Source organism: Phyllobates terribilis, unplaced genomic scaffold, assembly GCF_046119375.1.
Source record: "Phyllobates terribilis strain yellow unplaced genomic scaffold, ASM4611937v1 Scaffold_1__5_contigs__length_1240528914, whole genome shotgun sequence".
In the NCBI taxonomy this organism is placed as follows: domain Eukaryota; kingdom Metazoa; phylum Chordata; class Amphibia; order Anura; family Dendrobatidae; genus Phyllobates; species Phyllobates terribilis.
The window spans coordinates 624,908,546-624,925,048 of record NW_027362761.1 but is presented as its reverse complement, the minus strand read 5'-3'; the positions used below and the strand labels follow the sequence as shown (position 1 = coordinate 624,925,048).

Here is a 16,503-nt window from a genome sequence, read left to right as displayed (position 1 = left end):
CCTTTTCCATCTTTTTACCTTCGGGTAGTTTTAGGGCTCTTGGAACTTCATTTTCACATAGTGGTTTCAAGGTGTTTTGAAGATACGACTCTGGTAGTCCCACCAAACGTAGATTGCTTCTACGGGAGTGATTTTCTAGGTCATCTATACGGTCTCACAAAATTATGTTTTCATGGACAATAGCAGATATTTTGGTATGGTCCTCTTTTGAATCATCCTCAATGTTCGATATTCGTGATTCTAATTCAGTAAGCTGTTCGGCCTGTTCATCCTGTCTGGCTTGTAGATCCAGCAGGGCAGTGTTTAGTGTGGATTGTATTATAGTTTTGATTTCGGGTAATAGTTTAACCGTGACCTCAGCCGCTAGTTCTGAAGGATCCATTTGTGTCTCCCCTTTCCTTGAAGTAGAATTGTGGGGCACTTTAGGGGGCTGAAGCGATTCCTCTCCACCTTCAGATTGGGCAGGATGTTCCTCTTGGTCAAAAGTAGGAGCCATTTTAGGAAGATTGGAGATGTCAGGGTGGCTGGAAGAGGTAGATTGTTTTTCCCCCCTACGGAGGAGATAGCGGTCCTTATAGGCCAGCGATATTGTTTAGAGATAGCCTTCGGCTAGGTGATGGTTTCGTAGACCACTGAGTTGCCAGAATCAAGAGTCAGGTGACTGGAATAAATGTGCGGGGGGGTGAACATGAACAGTTAATCAGAGCTCTGAACAGGAAGACTCACAGATTCATAGTTCGTAGATTAAAGATGTGTCTGACAGGATATCAAGACTCTTCAGACCTACAGATCACTACCCATTCCTGCTAATACATGTGAGGACAAATGACACCGCAAGAAAGGACCTGGAAACCATCTGCAGTGACTTTGAAGACTTGGGCAAGAAAGTGAAAGAATTGGGAGCGCAGGTGGTCTTCTCATCCATCCTCCCAGTGGATGACCATGGAACAATGAGGTGGAATAAGATTCTACAGGTGAACAACTGGCTACGTCGATGGTGCCGTCAACAAGGATTTGGATTTCTGGATCACGGAATGAATTACCTATACGATGGACTACTTGCTAGAGATGGGGTGCACCTTACGAAGACTGGAAAACATGTATTTGGATGTCGCCTTGCTACACTCATCAGAAGAGCTTTAAACTAGAACAATGTGGGAAGGGAAGCAAAAGGCCAGAAAAAGCCATACAGCTGACAAATACTATTGAGATCTCTGCTACTGGAAGTGGAAAGGAAGAACAAAGACAAAACAATTTAAATAATAAAAATATGGGAGGAAGAGAAACCAATCACAAACTAAAATGTTTTTATACAAATGCACAAAGCATGGGCAACAAACAAGGAGAATTGGAACTACTAATGCAGGAAAAGGAATATGATGTCATTGGAATCACTGAAACTTGGTGGGACGATACACATGATTGGAATAAAAGGCTAAAAGGATACAACTTATTTGCAAGAAACAGACTTGATAAACGAGGAGGAGGTGTTGCATTGTATGTTAGAAAAGCGTATATCTGCACAGAGATTGAAGCTTCAGAGACTGGGAGTTCTGTGGAAACTGTTTGGGTAAGAATACAAGGAGAGAACAACGGAAAGGACACCATTGTAGGCATTTACTACAGGCCACCTGGGCAAGCTGAAGATATGGATGAACTCTTTATGTATCAAATGACCAAGTTCTCCAAAAAATATGACGTAGTGGTCATGGGAGATTTCAACTATCCAGACATTTGTTGGGAATCTCTCTCAAGTAAAACTAACAGGTCAAGCAAATTCTTATCCTCTCTTGCTGACAACTTTATCTTCCAAAAGGTAGGGGAGAAAACAAGGGGATCTGCTACTTTGGATCTAATCCTTATAAACAGGGAGGAAATGGTTGAGGAGGTAAAGGTGGCTGGGACGCTAGGAGGCAGCGATTATGCTATTATAGAATTTTGGATAACTAGAGGAGGAAGACATGTGAAGACTCAAACTTTAAGGTTAGATTTTAGAAAGGCAGATTTTAAGAGACTCAGAAAGAGAATAGGAGGGATCCAATGGCTGGATGTCCTTAAGGACAAAAATGTCCAGGAAGGATGGGAAATCTTTAAAAATTAGATTCTCAAAAGCACAATCGTTAACAATCCCGAAAAGTGCTGTCAGCTTGTGACTGATGTGGTCATTTTGGAGATGGAGGAGGAGGTGCAGGAGCTGAACAATGTGATTACATTGAGGTCACATTGGTGACTCTGGTTTTTATACTAAAAAAAAGATCCTACTGTGTTTTTATTTATTTATTTATTTTTACGTCTCTTCTAATGTGTATTGGAGTTCGTCCTAATTTTTGGCAGCCCCTGAAATAGTTACATATGCAATAACAGTATAGGAGACACACTCCTTAATAATATTAAGGACGATTCAAATTGATTCTATGTTCTAGAATATTACCTGTCTTATCTGAAATTCTTTTACGGGTGAGGTATCGCAGTATGGATAGCGTTTAACACCGATCCAGACAGGTATTATTGCCTTATACTGTGTGCTGCTGGTGCTGCCCAAAAAAATGTAAAATCTATTCTATTCCCTATTGATAACGCTGTTAGATGCATTTGCAATAGGGACAGGTGCTGCTTGGTGGTATCAACACCATCTACAGATGAATGTTCATTCTGGTCGCATAAATGTCTTCCACAGTCCATAACTTTTTTTTTTATCATTTCTTTGGCCTTATATTCAAGTCATTACCTGGAAAGAATTTTTCTTAACTGTTTTTTTTTCCATTTTACCTTGTTTTTTGTATGTTTTCTTTTTTTTTAGTCCGTAAAAGTGGTGTAATACTCTGACACCATTGTTCACAGATATGCTATTTGTCAGCGGCCAACTGTGAATAGGTTTGAACCCACAACTGCAATACTTTAAATGGAGTGTAAGATTTGACACGCTCACAATAATTGCTGGATTATTAGGGCAGTCATATGGGATAACGTCTGATGGCCACGGTTTCAGTCAGTCGCCTAATAGTATGGTATTTGTCAGCGACCAAGTGTCAACTGCTTCAACAAAACACAGTTGGCTAACTTTAAAAGCAGTGCGATATTTGGAACGCTACACAAAATTTCTGTATTATTACGGCAGTCATATGGATCACGTCTGATCATTGAAAAAAGTTCCTCTGCTTCCACAATACATTAATGTGAATAAAAGTAAAAAAAATCTGGCTGTATTCTGCAAACAAGCAAATGGAGCAGTAAAATGGTGTACACTAACACACTGCTACAAACTGTAAATGGAGGACAATATATTACACGTTCACTACAAATGGCTGGATTTCAACCGCAGTTATAAGTGATACGTCTGATGGACAACCACGGTTTTAAATAGCAGGCTTGTAGATTATTATTCTTCACAGCAACCACGTGTCAATAGCTTCCCCGACACACTGCAACAAAAGGTAAATGGAGGCCAATATTTTTCATGTTCACTGCAAATTTCTGGATTTTTATCGCTGTAATATGGAAAGGACCTGGCCGTATTCTGCAGTGCTAACAAGCAAACGGAGCAGAAAAATGGTGTTCTCTGGATTGATTTTTAGGCAAATAACCAGGATTAAGATCCAAAAAAAAAATAGCCCTAGCCCCTGAGACCTGGGGCTATGTCTACAAATATCTGTAACAGCAGGAACAGACAGAATGTGCAATGGACACTCTTGTGCTGTATACACTGCCACATACACTGCCTGCCTAACTCCTGCTATCACCACTGAATATATACAGCTGGATTAGTCCTCAGAAGGACTCTTAGTTGAGATGGATATATATATATATATATATTTTTTTTTTATATATATATATACAGTACAGACCAAAAGTTTGGACACACCTTCTCATTTAAAGATTTTTCTGTATTTTCATGACTATGAAAATTGTACATTCACACTGAAGGCATCAAAACTATGAATTACCACATGTGGAATTATATACTTAACAAAAAAGTGTGAAACAACTGAAAATATGTCTTATATTCTAGGTTCTTCAAAGTATCCACCTTTTGCTTTGATGACTGCTTTGCACACTCTTGGCATTCTCTTGATGAGCTTCAAGAAGTAGTCACCAGAAATGGTCTTCCAACAATCTTGAAGGAGTTCCCAGAGATGCTTAGCACTTGTTGGCCCTTTTGCCTTCACTCTGCGGTCCAGCTCACCCCAAACCATCTCGATTGGGTTCAGGTCTGGTGACTGTGGAGGCCAGGTCATCTGGTGTAGCACCCCATCACTCTCCTCCTTGGTCAAATAGCCCTTACACGGCCTGGAGGTGTGTTTGGGGTCATAGTCCTGTTGAAAATTAAATGATGGTCCAACTAAACGCAAACCGGATGGAATAGCATGCCGCTGCAAGATGCTGTGGTAGCCATGCTGGTTCAGTATGCCTTCAATTTTGAATAAATCCCCAACAGTGTCACCAGCAAAGCCCCCCACACCATCACACCTTCTCCTCCATGCTTCACGGTGGGAACCAGGCATGTAGAGTCCATCCGTTCACCTTTTCTGTGTCACACAAAGACACGTGGTTGGAACCAAAGATCTCAAATTTGGACTCATCAGACCAAAGCACAGATTTCCAATGGTCTAACGTCCATTCCTTGTGTTCTTTAGCCCAAACAAGTCTCTTCTGCTTGTTGCCTGTCCTTAGTAGTGGTTTCCTAGCAGCTATTTTACCATGAAGGCCTGCTGCACAAAGTCTCCTCTTAACAGTTGTTGAAGAGATGTGTCTGCTGCTAGAGCTCTGTGTGGCATTAACCTGGTCTCTAATCTGAGCTGCTGTTAACCTGCGATTTCTGAGGCTGGTGACTCGGATAAACTTATCCTCAGAAGCAGAGGTGACTCTTGGTCTTCCTTTCCTGGGGCGGTCCTCATGTGAGCCAGTTTCTTTGTAGAGCTTGATGGTTTTTGCAACTGCACTTGGGGACACTTTCAAAGTTTGCCCAATTTTTCCCACTGACTGACCTCCATTTCTTAAAGTAATGATGGCCACTCGTTTTTCTTTACTTAGCTGCTTTTTTCTTGCCATAATACAAATTCTAACAGTCTGTTCAGTAGGACTATCAGCTGTGTATCCACCAGACTTCTGCACAACACAACTGATGGTCCCAACCCCATTTATAAGGCAAGAAATCCCACTTATTAAACCTGACAGGGCACACCTGTGAAGGGAAAACCATTTCCGGTGACTACCTCTTGAAGCTCATCAAGAGAATGCCAAGAGTGTGCAAAGCAGTCATCAAAGCAAAAGGTGGCTACTTTGAAGAACCTAGAATATAAGACATATTCTCAGTTGTTTCACACTTTTTTGGTAAGTATATAATTCCACATGTGGTAATTCATAGTTTTGATGCCTTCAGTGTGAATGTACAATTTTCATAGTCATGAAAATACAGAAAAATCTTTAAATGAGAAGGTGTGTCCAAACTTTTGGTCTGTACTGTATATGTTGTTGAATACCTATTCTAACTATGAAGAAGCAAATCTCTCCCTAGCTCAGCAGCACCTCTCCCTACACTGTCTGATCCGGAGTGACTGTGACGAGCATGGCGGCGCCAGGTCTGATATACTCCTGATGACGCTGTGCGGCCAGCCAATCACTGTAATGCCACAACCAACATGGCTGGGGCATTACAGTGCATGGCAGGCAATCCCTGCACGTTCATTGGCTCTCTAAAGAGCACCAAACATGCAGGGCGGGGACCCAAGCTCCCGCCGACCAACCCCGGAAATACTCGGCGAGCGCCGAGCTTGTCGAGCACAGTGATGCTCGGGCGAGTAACGCGTAGGGGTGAGCTCGTTCACTAATCAAGATGTCTTGAATACCCTGTGGCTTCAATGCCCCGTCGGTGCGGTGCAGTAATTAAAGCAGGAGGTTATGCTACAAAATACTAAGTTATGGCATTGTAAGCAATTAATTACTCTCTGTGTTGTGATCAATAAATAATAGGTGCAAAACTTTTGGCCGTCAGTTTTCTTTAATTAAATGCCCAGACCTTTATTCCAAAGCATTTTGGTTATAATTAAGGTCTTATATGGTGACAGCTTCATGCACTTTCAAATCATCTCCAGGGAAATGGCATCACATTAACCAGACAGGAATAATCACACTTTTAAAAAATATTCAAAACTTCCCCACTGTATGTGTCACATGGCACCTGTGGTGTCCATCGATGGCATTCTGAGTCTACAGTATGACGTTACCATCCACCCGAGCTAAGCGTCCAGAGATATATGTAATGTCAGCAGAACCTTCTACTATGGGTAAAACAATGTACTTATATTGGAAAGGAATCATTGGCTATGACTTAACATTTAACGCCCTGCTCTTGGGGAACATGAAAGTTCTGCGGCCTGAGAGTCAACTCAGATGGCCGCCCAAGGAGAGATGCACATCTTATGATAGAAGCGGTGCCTACATACCCATGGAAGACTGAGCACTGAAGGAAACTGCAAATTCTGCTATCAACTATCCAATCAAACAAAAAAGAAACAGTAAAGACTTATAGAAGGAAGGGAAAAATGATTTCTTATTTATCAAGAGAAACTTTCCTCATTGTTCGCGGCATCGCTGATAGCAAATGACCGGAAACTTGTTTCAGTCTGAACGTGGACATTTTCCAAAGTCTTTTTATAAGGAATAGGTAACTTATCTTTGTTTGCTGCAGAAATCTTTGTACTATTAATCTGTTTTATGAGTAAATATAAAGTGTAACAACTGCAACGATTTTATTGTCGTTTCCATAGAATCAGGTTTAGTAATTCTGGTGAAGTCATTGGTCATGGGTAAGTCTTGTGTAATTGTGGCGCCCCTGAGGGTTCGGTCGCCACAGGGGTACTGCATCTCTTTAATGAGGCGTTTAATGAGGTAAGGATGGTGCAGCTGTCAGGACCCCACCTCTGCATTTCAACACTACACCTCTCCCACCTGTGGGGGGCTAATATGCACCAGGGTGCTGCCCCAGCCGGGGTAAGAGGAGAGGGGGGAACCAAAAGATAGGGGGAACCTAGTAGTGGGTGAGGGTGGAGGACGCACATTTAGGTTACACTTAATAATTCATATTTAATAAACGGCCATCTTGGGCTTATGGTCTTTTGATTGTGATCTTCATCACTGAACGTGGCTTTCTGTGTGAACCTGCAGTTGATGGGGACACAGTCCTCGTACTCTGGCCTTGAGTCGAGGAGCGGGCTAGAGTTAACGGCTGTCTCTACCCGGTCAAGGTCCCTACCCAAGAAGGCCTGGAGGGGAGCGGAGGAGTAAAGCTCTGCAGGCAAAAGGAACCCAGGGGGATGCAGACGGAGCGGTATACGCCACCTGTCCTCACTATTCTGGCCTAGTGAGAGGGAGTCCTGCTGCAAAAAGGGTACCGGCCCACGATATCTGACTCTGTCACTTCATGTCTTAGTCGGAGAAGCCCGGAGGCTCAGTGGATCCCACCGGGTAACGGATGGAGCGGAGTTGCCACCCATACCCTTGTTCTGTGCATAGTTCAGAGGGAGACCCGGCCTTAGTACACGTACCACACACGGACAGGAGAGGACCTAGTGAGAACTTCTAGGAACACTCTGGTGCGGGGTCCTGACCAAAGCACCTGAACTACCCGGAGGTTGTCGGACCCCCGATCCTGGTGGCCGCAGCACACCGTGAGGAGCAGGGAGAAGCCTTGCAGCTGTGCATTCTACCGTGAGTAAAGCTTGGAAGACTACCCCTATGGCCTCCGGTTTCTTATTGCAACACGGCACCGCACCACATCTCCCACTACAGTTCCCATCCTCCTGTTCTCTCTGCCCTGAGGCCCTGCTCCGCCTGTGGGGAGTAGTATCATCTCTGGCTGCCACTACATCCCGCCTCAGAGGACTGAACGCAGCGCTGGTGGGGAATCACCAGACACCACAGGTGGCGTAGTCAAATACAACCACTCGATTAACACCAACTCTGAAAGCCCATTACACCCTTTTAATGTGACGGCCCTGGGCACGGAACGGGTCCCGGCCACGGCTACATCCCCCAACATCTGACCCAGCTCCGAGTAACCCCATCTCCCAGGGCAGGGCTGCGAGTGTCACACACTTGGCATAGTCGGCAGGATGGCGTGCCCGCAGCAACGGAAGGAGATTGCCCATTGCTACCGGGTACTGCGCGCCTTTTTACCTTTAGACTGTCATTTTCCACTTAAAATGGCGCCTGACCAAGAAGAAAGGACGCCATAATGTGTAGAAAGGACAGCTTTCTAGCCCCTCCTATCGTAGGCCTGGCTCCCCCATGGCGCCAAAGAAGCAGACCGCCCCTTCCATTGGAGGCTGTCCGCAGGGTAGTGCCCGTCAAAACAGATGGGATGTCCAGAGGCGGGCCTGTCAGCTTACCGCCCTGGAGCCACCCCGAAAAGAGGAGGGAACGAGGAAAACCACAAGGTGCGGCCATAACAGTCCGAGACTCACCATACTCAGGAGCGGTCATGGACGCTGCTGAGGGAAGTCTACCAGAGCCTTCCGAACCCGGCCCAGGTCCTACTCCTGTCGGAGAGGAGGAAGGCATGATTCTGACCCCGGGGGAAGCAGAATTCCTTCGTAGGGAAACCCCGGACCTTGCCCGAAGGGTAGCTGAGGCCCAGCATGCGGCGTCCGCCGCGTGGCGGGGAGAGATGTTGCAAAAGATCCGGGCCCGCCGCCAGGGAGTAGCAACCCAGGAGGAAGAAGCGACGGAGGTCGCGTGCAGCCCAGGATCGGTAAGAGAGATAGCCCCGTCCCCGCTGCTCAGCCCACCGTGCCCCTCCTGGATCTGATGACAGAGTACCTGCTCCCTGGTGTGGTGACTGGAAGCCTCTGCCACTGCCGGAGGCCTGTATTGCCTCCCGCCTCCCGTCTCGGAGGAACCTGTGCCTGGTGGGGAATCCACTGACCCCAACCCGGACTGGTCCGCACTCCCAGAGAACCTGCAGCAACCCCTGCTGTCACCGCTACCCGCACCTCCAGTCACCTGGTCGGCGGCTGAGGAGTTGGCCTGGGACAACCAGGGGGGGGGACCTGATGGGCTTCCCCCAGGAGACCCGGGCTGAAGCGCAGAGGAGGAGCAAACTGTGTAGGCAGCAAATCCTCCAGCTTGACCGAGAGCAACGGCAGAGGGAGATTCGCTGCGAGCGCCTGGAGGTGTGCGCCAAGGCCGCAAAATCCAGGGCTCGCCAGGAGGAGGCAGCCTGTCCAAGCCCCCGTGAGGAAGGGCAAGTTGTCCGCTTCCACCACGAGGTGGGATGGGGCTTCATAAGGAGTCCCCAGTTTGAGCAAGACGTCTTTGTCAGCCGGCGGGACGTCGAGCCGTGGCTGAAGAAGGGACACCCTGGCCGCAACCTCTTTCCGGGTGACTTTGTGTCGTACACCCGCCACCACGGGGTGCGGGGGTGGTACACCCTGGATGTTCATAAAGTGTCCAGGAGTGACGCCCCCTCGCGCTCGACAGTGGAGGACCGGTCAGCCTCCGTTGGGAGGAAGGAACCTTTTCCCCAGTGGGGACCTATGGAGTAAGCGGCCCCAGCGGTTGTAACCTTTTCAGTTAAACTGTTTATGTTTTGATAATGTTTTTCTCCCGGTTTATAGAGACATTTGTCCCTGCGGACTGGCAGTAGACAGACTCTTCTATTGTACATAGTTCTGCATCTACTTAGGTGCTCCCTATTGGTTTTATGTAAAACCGCTCTACTACTACCTCAGACCTCAGAAGAAAAACCTGTCTGGGTGACACTCCTGGAGGTCCAACTCGGGATCTTCATGCCCTGCAGCCACCCCAGGGCCCACATTGAGGGTTTGGGACAGGTCCCTCTTGCTTCTGAACTGACCCTTTCATACCGCAGTTTAATTGGTCTGTCTATATGCATAATGTCTCTGTGATGTTTTACACTTTTATACTATTTAAAGTTTGTAACGTTCAAGAAAAAGTGCCTCCAATTATGGGAATATTGTAGAATTGTTATGCCAAAAATATAAAAAGTCTGTACCATGTTTTGCTCTCTTTGCAGCCCGTGGACGTGCTGTGTTTCGCCAGGGGGGAATGTGGCGCCCCTGAGGGTTCGGTCGCCACAGGGGAACTGCATCTCTTTAATGAGGTGTTGTATCTCTCCTTCGAGGTAAGGATGGTGCATCTGTCAGGACCCCACCTCTGCATCCAACACTACACCTCTCCCACCTGAGGGGGGCTAATATGCACCAGGGTGCTGCCCCAGCCGGGATAAGAGCAGAGGGGGGAACCAAAAGATAGGGGGAACCTAGTAGTGGGTGAGGGTGGAGGACGCACATTTAGGTTACACTTAATAATTCATATTTAATAAACAGCCATCTTAGGCTTATGGTCTTTTGATTGTGATCTTCATCTCTGAACGTGGCTTTCTGTGTGAACCTGCAGTTGATGGGGACACGGTCCTCGTACTCTGGCCTTGAGTTGAGGAGTGGGCTAGAGTTAACGGCTGTCTCTACCCGGTCAAGGTCTCTACCCAAGAAGGCCTGGAGGGGAGCGGAGGAGTAAAGCTCTGCATGCAAAAGGATCCCAGGGGGATGCAGACGGAGTGGTATACGCCACCTGTCCTCACTATTCTGGCCTAGTCAGAGGGAGTCCTGCTGCAAAAGTGGTACCAGCCCCCGATTTCTGACTCTGTCACTTCACGTCTTAGTTGGAGAAGCCCGGAGGCTCAGTGGATCCCACCGGGTAAGTAACCGATGGAGCGGAGTTGCCACCCATACCCTTGTTCTGTGCATAGTCCAGAGGGAGACCTGGCCTTAGTACATGTACCACACACGGACAGGAGAGGACATAGTGGGAACTTCTAGGAACACTGTGGTGCGGGGTCCTGACCAAAGCACCTGAACTACCCGGAGGTTGTCGGACCCCCGGTCCTGGTGGCCGCAGCGCACCGTAAGGAGCAGGGAGAAGCCTTGCAGCTGTGCATTCTACCGTGAGTAAAGCTTGGAAGACTACCCCTATGGCCTCCGGTTTCTTATTGCAACGCGGCACCGCACGGCACAGCACCACATCTCCCACTACAGTTCCCATCCTCCTGTTCTCTCTGCCCTGAGGCCCTGCTCTGCCTGTGGGGAGTAGTATCCTCTCTGGCTGCCACTACATCCCACCTCAGAGGACTGAACGCAGCGCTGGTGGGGGAATCACCAGACACCACAGGTGGCGTAGTCAAATACAACCACTCGATTAATACCAACTCTGAAAGCTCATTACACCCTTTTAATGTGACGGCGCTGGGCACGGAATGGGTCCAGGCCACGGCTACATCCCCCAACATCTGACCCGGCTCCGAGTAACCCCATCTCCCAGGGCAGAGCTGCGAGCGTCACACACTTGGCATAGTCGGCAGGATTGCGTGCCCGCAGCAACGGAAGGAGATTGCCCATTGCTACCGGGTACTGCGCGCCTTTTTACCTTTAGACTGTCGTTTTCCACTTAAAATGGTGCCAGCCCAAGAAGAACGGACGCCATAATGTGTAGAAAGGACAGCTTTCTAGCCCCTCCTATCGTGGGCCTGGCTCCCCCTTGGCGCCAAAGGAGCAGACCGCCCCTTCCATTGGAGGCTGTCTGCAGGGTAGTGCCCATCAAAACGGATGGGATGTCCGGAGGCGGGCCTGTCAGCTTACCGCCCTGGAGCCACCCCGAAAAGAGAAGGGAACGAGGAAAACCACAAGGTGCGGCCATAACAGTCCGAGACTCACCATACTCAGGAGCGTTCATGGACGCTGCTGAGGGAAGTCTACCGGAGCCTTACGAACCCGGCCCAGGTCCTACTCCTTTCGGAGAGGAGAAAGGCAGGATCCTGACCCCGGGGGAAGCAGAATTCCTTCATAGGGAAACCCCGGACCTTGCCCAAAGGGTAGCTGAGGCCCAGCATGCAGCGCCTGCCGCGTGGCGGGAAGAGATGTTGCAAAAGATCCGGGCCCGCCGCCAGGGAGCAGCAACCCAGGATGAAGAAGTGACGGAGGTTGCGTGCAGCCCAGGATCGGGTAAGAGAGATACCCCCGTCCCCGCTGCTGAGCCCACCGTGCCCCTCCTGGATCTGATGACAGAGAACCTGCTCCCTGGTGTGGTGACTTGGGAGCAAGTCTTTGCCCTGGAGCTGGAAGCCTCTGCCACTGCCAGAGGCCTGTATTGCCTCCCACCTCCAGTCTCGGAGGAACCTGTGCCTGCTGGGGAATCCACCGACCCCAACCCGGACTGGCCCGCACTCCCAGAGGAACTGCAGCAACCCCTGCTGTCACCGCTACCCGCACCTCCAGTCACCTGGTCGGCGGCTGAGGAGTTGGCCTGGGACAACCAGGGTGGGGACTTGATGGGCTTCCCCCAGGAGACCCGGGCTGAAGCGCGGAGGAGGAGTGAACTGTGTAGGCAGCAAATCCTCCAGCTTGACCGGGAGCAACGGCAGAGGGAGATTCGCTGTGAGCGCCTGGAGGTGTGCGCCAAGGCCGCAAAATCCAGGGCCCGCGAGGAGGAGGCAGCCTGTCCAAGGCCCCGTGAGGAAGGGCAAGTTGTCCGCTTCCACCACGAGGTGGGATGGGGCTTCATAAGGAGTCCCCAGTTTGAGCAAGACGTCTTTGTCAGCCGGCGGGACGTCGAGCCGCGGCTGAAGGGACACCCTGGCCGGAACCTATTTCCGGGTGACTTTGTGTCGTACACCCGCCACCACGGGGTGCGGGGGTGGTACGCCCTGGATGTTCATAAAGTGTCCAGGAGTGACGCCCCCTCGCGCTCGACAGTGGAGGACCGGTCAGCCTCCGTTGGGAGGAAGGAACCTTTTCCCCAGTGGGGACCTATGGAGTAAGCGGCCCCAGCGGTTGTAACCTTTTCAGTTAAACTGTTTATGTTTTGATAATGTTTTTCTCCCGGTTTATAGAGACATTTGTCCCTGCGGACTGGCAGTAGACAGACTCTTCTATTGTACATAGTTCTGCATCTATTTAGGTGCTCCCTATTGGTTTTATGTAAAACCGCTCTACTACTACCTCAGACCTCAGAAGAAAAACCTGTCTGGGTGGCACTCCTGGAGGTCCAACTCGGGATCTTCATGCCCTGCAGCCACCCCAGGGACCACGTTGAGGGTTTGGGACAGGTCCCTCTTGCTTCTGAACTGACCCTTTCATACCGCAGTTTAATTGGTCTGTCTATATGCATAATGTCTCTGTGATGTTTTACACTTTTATACTATTTAAAGTTTGTAACGTTCAAGAAAAAGTGCCTCCCATAATGGGAAGATTGTTGAATTGTTATGCCAAAAATATAAAAAGTCTGTACCATGTTTTGCTCTCTTTGCAGCCCGCGCACGTGCTGTGTTTCACCAGGGGGGAATGTGGCGCCGCTGAGGGTTCGGTCGCCACAGGGGTACTGCATCTCTTTAATGAGGTGTTGTATCTCTCCTTCGAGGTAAGGATGGTGCATCTGTCAGGACCCCACCTCTGCATCGAACACTACACCTCTCCCACCTGAGGGGGGCTAATATGCACCAGGGTGCTGCCCCAGCTGGGATAAGAGGAGAGGGGGAACCAAAAGATAGGGTGGAGGACGCACATTTAGGTTACACTTAATAATTCATATTTAATAAACAGCCATCTTAGGCTTATGGTCTTTTCATTGTGATCTTCATCTCTGAATGTGGCTTTCTGTGTGAACCTGCAGTTGATGGGGACACGGTCCTCGTACTCTGGCCTTGAGTCGAGGAGGGGGCTAGAGTTAACGGCTGTCTCTACCCGGTCAAGGTCCCTACCCAAGAAGGCCTGGAGGGGAGTGGAGGAGTAAAGCTCTGCAGGCAAAAGGATCCCAGGGGGATGCAGATGGAGTGGTATACGCCACCTGTCCTCACTATTCTGGCCTAGTCAGAGGGAGTCCTGCTTCAAAAGTGGTACCGGCCCACGATATCTGACTCTGTCACTTCACGTCTTAGTCGGAGAAGCCCGGAGTCTCAGTGGATCCCACCGGGTAACGGACGGAGCGGAGTTGCCACCCGTACCCTTGTTCTGTGCATAGACCAGAGGGATACCCGGCCTTAGTACACGTACCACACACGGACAGGAGAGGACCTAGTGGGAACTTCTAGGAACACTCTGGTGTGGGGTCCTGACCAAAGCACCTGAACTACCCGGAGGTTGTCGGACCCCCGGTCCTGGTGGCCGCAGCACACCATGAGGAGCAGGGAGAAGCCTTGCAGCTGTGCATTCTACCGTGAGTAAGGCTTGGAAGACTACCCCTATGGCCTCCGGTTTCTTATTGCAACGCGGCACCGCACAGCACCGCACCACATCTCCCACTACAGTTCCCATCCTCCTGTTCTCTCTGCCCTGAGGCCCTGCTCCACCTGTGGGGAGTAGTATCATCTCTGGCTACCACTACTTCCCGCCTCAGAGGACTGAACGCAGCGCTGGTGGGGAATCACCAGACACCACAGGTGGCGTAGTCAAATGCAACCACTCGATTAACACCAACTCTGAAAGCCCATTACACCCTCTTAATGTGACGGCCCTGGGCACGGAACGGGTCCAGGCCACGGCTACATCCCCCAACATCTGACCTGGCTCCGAGTAACCCCATCTCCCAGGGCAGGGCTGCGAGCGTCACACATAATCTCCTCACATCTCCTATAAATGGAGACTCCTGGGAGGCAGCGATCACTCTGAGCTCAAACCCTGATCGTGAATCGGACCAAGGAGCAGAAAATGAGCAAGATCCTGTGTTTGCTTTAGAAGTAGTGATGAGCGAGCATACTCGCAAGTACTTGGTACTCGCCCGAGCATCTCACTGCTCGAGATGCTTGGCGCTCGCCGAGTACTTTCGAGATGCTCGGGCGGATGCTCGGGTCCCCTCCCTGCATGTTTGGCGCTCTTTAGAAAGCCAATGAACATGCAGGGATTGTCTGACACTCACTGTAATGCCGTAGCCATGTTGGTTGTGTCATTACAGTGATTGGCTGGCCGCACAGCATCATCGGGTCTATATAAGACCTGGCGCCGCCATGCTCGTCACAGTCACTCCGGATCAGACAGTGTAGGGAGAGCTGCTGCTGAGCTAGGGAGAGATTTGCTTGTTTCTAGTTAGTGTAGGTGTACAGACTATATTAGAGACACATATCCATCTCAACAAGCAGTCCTTCTGAGGACTAATCCATCTGCAGAAATATCAGGCAGGCAGGCAGGGTATATAGCAGACTGCAGTGCACATAGCACAAGAGGCTCCATTCCAGTTCTGCCTTCTGCTCCTGTTAGATATTTCTAGAAATAGCCCCAGGTCTCAGGGGCCAGGAATAATTTTTTTTGAATCTTAATCCTCATTATTTGCTTAAAAAGTAATCCAGAAAACACAGTTTTTCTGCGCCATTTGCTTGTTGGCACTGCAGAATACAGCCAGGTCCTTTCCATATTACAGTGCTAAAAATCCAGCTATTTAAAACTGCGGTTTCTCCGTCACACGGATCACATATAATTGCGCTGAAAATGCTGCCATTTCTGGCCTCCATTAAAAATTAGTTTCAGTGTGTCAGTAAAGCTATTAACACAAGATTTCTGTTCAAAATAGTTACCTACAGGCCAGGTATTTAATACTATGGTTTGTCCATCACACGGATCGCATATAACTTCGCTCCAAATTCAGCCATTTGTAGTGAGCGTGAAGATACTGTCCTCCATTTAAAATGGGCAAGGCACGTGGCAAGGAACGGGGAACTGGACATGATGGTGATGATGGTGCATGCAGAGGCCAAGGCTGTGGGCAAGCTGAAATTGTGCCACAACAAACACCCACATCTTTTCACCCGACCTTATTGTCCCAGTTCCTAGGGGACCGCAGCACACCACTATTGAAACCAGAGCAGTGTCAAAAGGTTATTGGTTGGATAGCAGATAATGCTTCCAGTCACTTAGCCACCACCACCACCACCTTGTCTTCCACACGGTCAAGCCTCAGTAGCCGTGAGTCTGGACTGCATATTCCTCACCCTGATCCTCCTTCCTCCCACCATGCCGAGTGCCCAGAGACAACTGATCCCTCACTTGGACAGTCCGAAGAGCTGTTCACTTTTCCATTTATAGATTTGGGCCTCTCTCCTGGTCCACTTGAAGTGGGGCAAGAGGAAATCGTATGTAGTGATGCCCAAATATTTGAGCAGCCACAGTCACAAGAAGGCGATGGTGGGAAAGTATCACAAGAGGTGGATGATGATGAGACACAATTGCCAGAAAGTCAGGAGGAGGACCAGGGTGAGGAAGTGGAAGACGAGGTGGTGGATGATATAGTAACTGACCCAACCTGGCTGGAGGACATGCAGAGCGAGGACAGCAGCACACAGGGGGAGGGAGGCAGAGCACCGCAACAGGCAGGAAGAAGCAGTGTGGTGGCCGCAGACAGAAGGCAGGCAACTGTTCCCCGTGACACCAACACAAAGGAAGTTGCCAGTACAACTGTTAGGTCTTTCCGAGTCTGGTTGTTTTTTAAAGACTCTGCCGATAA

The 16,503-nt window shown here is 49.3% G+C and overlaps 1 pseudogene; it reads left to right on the top strand.

Moving 5' to 3' along the window:
- The window catches only part of LOC141154480 (uncharacterized), a 31,527-nt pseudogene extending 31,493 nt beyond the window's left edge, over positions 1-34 (top strand).
- The last annotated feature ends 16,469 nt before the right edge of the window (positions 35-16,503 follow it).